At 45.2% G+C, this 6,683-nt stretch overlaps 1 protein-coding gene across 1 annotated transcript in view; it reads right to left on the bottom strand.

Annotated features, from left to right (window-relative positions):
* Nucleotides 1-6,683, bottom strand: part of RUVBL2 (RuvB like AAA ATPase 2) — a 166,162-nt gene that overhangs the window by 54,928 nt on the left and 104,551 nt on the right. The gene's annotated exons all lie outside the window — the stretch shown is intronic.

Genomic DNA, 6,683 nt, shown 5'->3' with positions numbered 1-6,683 from the left:
TACCAAGAAGGCCCTCTGCCTGGTCCCCTGTAACTTCACTTCTCGCAGTGAGGGAACAGTCGCAAGGCCCTCAGAGCTGGACCTCAGTGTCTGGGCTGAACAATTGGAGTGGAAGTGCTCCTTCAGGTATACAGGGCCGAAGCCGTTTAGGGCTTTAAAGGTTTGGCCTACAGCTTTGAGGGATGGGTTGAGAGCAGAAGCCCAGACCAATTCAGAGGGTAGGGATGGGAGACATTACTAATGGCTTTAAGAGAAAATTAGATCAGTTTGTGGAGGAAAAAGCTAAAGTTCTTCCTCCACTATTGGAGACGATATGCCTCTGAATACCAGTATCTGGGAACCACAAGCCAGGAGAGAGCATTGTTGAACTTGGGTCGTCTTTGCAGACTTTGAATCTGGTTAGTCAGTGTGAGAATAGGATGCCGGGATAGATGGGCCTTTGCTCTGATCCAACAGGGCTCTCCCTGTGTTGTTATTAAGAAATATTTGAGGCTTGTAGGCCAAAGAGGATTGGAGCCTGTCTTGGTGGTGGTGGGTGTATGTCCTCCAGAGCAGTAGAAGGTTTTCTGGCAGCTACAGTGGTGCCTCGCAAGACGAAAAGAATCCGTTCTGTGATTCTCTTCGTCTAGCGTTTTTTTCGTCTTGCGAAGCAAGCCCATTGATGGATTAGCGCTATTAGCGGCTTTTAGCGGTTTATCGGCTTATCGGATCAGCTGATAAGCGGCTTAGCGGCTTAGAAAAAGGGGGGGAGGGGAAAAACCGCAGGAACTCGCAAGACATTTTCGTCTTGCAAAGCAAGCCCATAGGAAATTCGTTTTGCAAAGCACCTCCAAAACGGAAAACTCTTTCGTCTAGCGAGTTTTCCGTCTTGCGAGGCATTCGTCTTACGGGGCACCACTGTATAAGAGATCTAGTTGATGTATATGTCAGTGCAGAGTGGAGTCTTGGACGAGTGAGATTCTGGTTGAAATCCTCACTCAGTTATGAAGCTCACTTGGTGGGCCAGTTATTTCTCTCAGTGTGAGCTTCCTCACAAGTTTGTTGAGAAGGTGCAATAGATGGAGAGAGAGCGAGAGGAATATCTCCAACTCTTGAGTTCTTTGGAGAAGAGACAAGATAAAAACTGAAATGGGATCCAAAAGTCCTAGATTTCTCAAAAAACCTTGAGTGATAAAAGCTCTTAGCTTACTGGAATGGCCTTGGAGCCAGTGGGTTTGGGCCAGGTTAATGATCCGTCCTTAAACATACTTACTAGGGAGTAAGTCCCATTGAATTCAATAAGATTGCATTACAGTCATACCTTGGAAGTTGAACAGAATCCATTCCAGAAGTCCGTTCAACTTCCAATACATTCAGAAACCAAAGTGTGGCTTCTGATTGGCTGCAGGAAGCTCCTGCAGCCAATCAGAAGCCACACAGGTTGTTCGGCTTCCGAAAATCATTCAGAAACTAGAACACTCACTTCCGGTTTTCGATCGTTCGGGAGCCAAAATGTCCAAGTTCCAAGGCGTTTGGCAACCAAGGTACGACTGTAATTTAGTTGAGCCCTACTGATTTCCATGGAGCTCAAGTTTATGTCTTGACTAAGGCCACACCTGCATAATAATAATAATAATAATAATAATAATAATAATAATAATAATAATATTTATTTATACCCCGCCCTCCCCAGCCAAGGCCGGGCTCAGGGCGGCTAACAAGCAATAATAAAAACAAGTTGAATGAATACAGCTTAAAAACAAGATTAAAATACAACATAAAAATATTGAAACATTAAAATATTAAAATGCAGCCTCATCACAGGAAGAGAAAGGAAAAAGAAAGGGGGACTCAAATTGACTCCAAGCCAAAGGCCAGGCGGAACAACTCTGTCTTACAGGCCCTGCGGAAAGAAATCAGATCCTGCAGGGCCCTGGTCTCATGAGACAGAGCGTTCCACCAGGCTGGAGCCAGTGTTGAAAAGGCCCTGGCTCTGGTTGAAGCTAATCTAACTTCCTTAGGGCCCGGGACCACTAGGTCTATTCTAGGTTGCTATTTATGGACCTTGAGGCTCTCCGTGGGGCATACCAGGAGAGGTGGTCCCGTAGGTACGAGGGTCCTAGGCCATGAAGGGCTTTAAAGGTCAAAACCAGCACCTTAAATCTGACCCTGTACTCCACCAGGAGCCATGCATTTAAACCACTAGTAGGCCACTTTAATCGCAATGGATTCCCCCAAAGAATTATGGGAGAGTTTGTTAAGGGCGCTGGAAGTTTTTAGGAGACCCCTATTCGCTGCACAGTGCTACAATTCCCAGATGTGCTACAGTTCCCAGAGTTCTCTGAGGATAAGGATTGATTGTTAAACCACTCTGAGAATTGCAGTTCTCTGAGGTGGAATAGGGGAGTTTCCTAACAACTCTCAGCTCCCTTTCAAACTATAGTTCCCAGGATTCAAGGGTGGGAGCAGCGAAGTGCCATGACTGTTAATGTGGCATTATAGTGCTTTAAATGTATGGTGCGGTTGTAGCCTTTCATATTGCATTTGTTTCAGCGGGATGTACTTTCCCCACACCCCAAAGCTAAGCTAAATCCAAACCAGAATCACTCGGTCACTGTTTAAGTGTTCTCCAACTCTCCAGGCTCTCAAATCACCCTTGCTGTTCCCATCCTGGAACTCCCCAGCTGGCAATGGGTGTGGAAAAGCCAACACTGCTTGGGAGTTTGGGGAATTCCTCTTCCTGGCACTAAAGGTGACCACTAGAAGGCGCCCAAACTCCACAGTTTTCTACCAAGTCTATTGGGTTCGCATGGAGGAAGCAGCTGGGATTTCCCCCAACTCTCTAGCGGGCGCATTATTTTGTGCTAATAATTTACAACTCTTGCCAATGTAAGTGGAAAAGAAATACCCCTAAAATTTCAGGCAGGCAGCATCTGTTCTTCTGAAAAAATGAGATCAGGCTTCTAGGCTCAGCAATTTATGCAAGTAAAATACCAGTTTTTCCCCTAAAGTTGCTCAATTATTTAGAACCTTTTGAGACAGTTTTCTGCAGAATATGGAATTACTATTTGGGGGAAAGGGGACGATTTGATGCACACAGGGAATATATGGTTTTCTCTGTTAGTGGTGGGTTTAGTTATTTCCTTTCATTTTGCAAACTTTGCCTTCAGGGTTTAAAATGGGGGTGACTCACTTGCGATCCTCCAGAAATTGCTAGACGATAGCTTCCAGTGCCACTGATCATTGATCATGCTGGTACAATGTTTGGTTAGCTACCCCTGGTTAAGAACATGAGGAGTACAACCTTCCTGGGCAGTTGTCTCACACTTGAGCTCTAAACAGCTTTCATAATATAAAGTACAGTGGTACCTCGGGTTACAGACGCTTCAGGTTACATACGCTTCAGGTTACAGACTCCGCTAACCCATAAATAGTACCTAGGGTTAAGAACTTTGCTTCAGGATGAGAACAGAAATCGTATTCATTACGTAACCACTGTATTCATTAAAAATAGCAATAGAATCACCAGACTTTTAAAAAGAAGCAGATATAGTGGTACCTTGGTTCTCAAACTTAATCTGTTCTGGAAGTCCGTTCCAAAACCAAAGCGTTTCAAGACCAAGGCATGCTTTCCCACAGTAAGTAATGCATAACGGATTAATCCATTCCAGACTTTTAAAAACAACCCCTTTTAACATGAATTTTACTATCTAATGAGACCATTAATCCATAAAATGAAAGTAATTATCAATGTACTGTACTATAAAATAAATATGACAGTATTGTAGATGATTAAAAATTAAAATTATTATTTTTTCTTACCTGCACTGATGATAGTCATTGTTTGGATGGGGGGCTTTTATCCATTTCTGCAGTCAATCAATCAATCAATCAATCGGTAGCTGAACTCGGTTCCATGCAGTCACAAAAACAAATTAACAGAAAAAGGCTCAAAAACAAAAACGCAAAATAAATAGCAAAAACAAAAGTGCCATTCTGGAAGTGTGTTTGGCTTCTGAAATGTTCAAAAACCAAAGCGCAGCTTCTGATTGGTGCAGGTGCCCCAATAAAAATAGCAGACAGCCTTATTGGACATTTAGCTTCCGAAAAGCATTCGAAAACCGGAACACTTACTTCTGGGTTTTCGGCATTTGGGAACCAAGCCATTTGAGAACCAAGGTACCACTGTAAATGCACAAAATGTTAATGGACTCCAACTCCCATCAGTTCCAGCATAGAAAATAGAGATGATAGGAGCTGGAGTCTATAACAACGTTTGGAGGCCCACAGATTTCTCACTCTTGCCATAGGAGTGAAGCCATTTTCCTCTCTTATTTGGAGCATTTGCACCCTGCTCTTCGGCCAAAAAACCTCCCAGACAGTGGCGTGCAGTGGAATTTTTCGTAGGGGAACAGTTAGGGCAGGCATGGGCAAACTCCGGCCCTCCAGATGTTTGGGACTACAATTCCCATCATCCCTAACTAACAGGACCAGTGGTCAGGGATGATGGGAATTGTAGTCCCAAACATCTGGAGGGCCGGAGTTTGCCTATGCCTGAGTTTGGGCCAAAGGTGCCAATTGCGAGGACGATGGGGGGGGGTACAGATATTGCGCATGTGAGCATCATGTCTTCCTCCTAGAAGCTTCCCAGCTTTGGGGAAGGAGGCAACAGGGGAACATTTAGGGAAATAGCCTAGCCCCCCTAGTTCACTTACTGCACCCCACTGGCTCCCAGTCCCAGAGTGGCTCTTATACAATCAAGACAGTCCCTGCCCCGACAGACTTACAGTCTAAAAACAAACATGGCACACAAGGGGGAAAGGACAGGGAGGGAAGAGGAAACTCAAAACTCAGACACCACTTTCTAAACAGTGGTTCCTATAATGAGCAGCTGGCACAGTTCAGGGGCAGGAGGTGCCCAGTGGATCCGGCCTCTCACACCAGAAGTGATGAAGTGAGCGCTGCTTCTGACAGGAATTCAGAAAAAGGGGGTTTGAGCAAGTGGGGCAGTGAGTTCCTTGGGGAGGGCATTCCCCCCCCCCAGCCCCACTCTAGCACCGCAGAACAGGAGTGGGGAACCTGTGGCCGTTCAGATGATGTTTGTTAAGTTGTGGGTGAACATATCAGACGACACAGCGATTCTTCAAACAGCTCTTGTTTATTCACAGGCCAGGACAGAACTGAACTGAAGGGTTCAGCCAGCCTGCTTATATAGAGCTCCAGTACAATGTAACTGTAACAATTTTCTAAAACTATCCAATCACTGAACGTCACTTTCGATCCCTTATTTGCATAACTACAGTATCCCCCTGCTGGCCCAGGGTGAGAACTTCAGTACATAACAATGTTGGACTCCAGGTCTTGGGGAATCATCCAAACTTTGTTTTGTGCTGCGTTTCTAGGCACAGGGCCAGGCCTTAAAGCTCTGAACATTTTTGGTTTTTGTTTGTTCCAACGCTTCTCCTGGGAAAACTTGTGTTTTACCCCCAAAATGAGGGAAATGCCGGGATAAGCAAAAAAAAATCTGCTCACCCACAGAGCTTCAAAGCATCAACCCACGATTGGAAAGCGCAGCGCAATGGGAGGTTTGGATGAGTCCTCAGTTTGCCCTCTGCCTCAGGCAGTAAAATGTCTTTGGCCAGCTCTGGTTGTTGTATAGAACTATGCAAAGTTTAAGGCCAAGACAGTGAATGGGGCAATGAGGAGAAAAAGACCCTGACCAGGAGCTCCTGCCCAAGAGAAAAGCTGCATACGCAATACAGTGGTACCTCGGTTTAAGGACAGCCCTGTTTATGAACTATTCGGTTTACGAACTCCGCAAAACAGGAAGTAGTGTCCTGGTTTGCGAACTTTACCTTGGTCTAAGAACAGAAGCTGAATGGTGGAAGGGCACCGGTGGTAGGAAGCCTCAGTAGGGAAAGTGCACCTCAGTTTAAGAACAGTTTCGGTTTAAGAACGGACTTCCATAATGGATTAAGTTCGTAAACCAAGGTACCACTGTACATTTAACGCACATGCCTCCCCACCCCATCCGAATCCTAAGTACTATAGTTTGTTAAGGATGCTGGGAACTATAGCTCAGCAAAGGATAAACGACAAGTTTTCCCCAGGATTCTGTGGGGTAGGAAGGGGAAATGTGCTTCCAATGTATGGTGTGTTTGCAGCCGGACTGTGAGTGCGGCACACACAGTTGTGTGAGAAGGAAAATGAGAAGAGGAAGACCTGGTCCAGGGATGGATAGAGGAAGCAGAGGGAGGGGTCAGTTAGAAAAAGGGCTTTGTTTAACCAGGAAGAGGTAAACAGAGGACAAGGGCCTAGTTAGGGAAAGTCCACAGTTTTGCGGGCCAGCTGTGAGCTCACCAACAACATCTATAGCCAAGCAGAATCTCATTGTTTCAGCTGTAAGGGGAAAGAAAGCACAGATATTATGGGGGGAGGAGAAGGCATTCATCCATTTGAACTTTGGTCTCTGGTCTTCTGCTCTCTTCTTGGGGCATGAAAGTGAAACATTCAATCTATTACTTTCCATCTTCTAAGGCCGGGATCCTATACAGTACATACTGTGCTGTACAAGGAATAAGCCCCACCGAACATACCAGGGCTTAACTTCTGAGTACAATGTGTATTGGGTTGTGCTTTAAAATGTCTGGAAGGACTCCTCCTGTTATAAATATGTCTCAGACAAAGAAAAGAAGCAACTTGCA

Source organism: Podarcis bocagei, assembly GCF_964188305.1.
Source record: "Podarcis bocagei genome assembly, chromosome: 13".
NCBI lineage: Eukaryota > Metazoa > Chordata > Lepidosauria > Squamata > Lacertidae > Podarcis > Podarcis bocagei.
The sequence above is the reverse complement of the archived record's forward strand: the minus strand, read 5'-3'. Positions and strand labels throughout refer to the sequence as shown.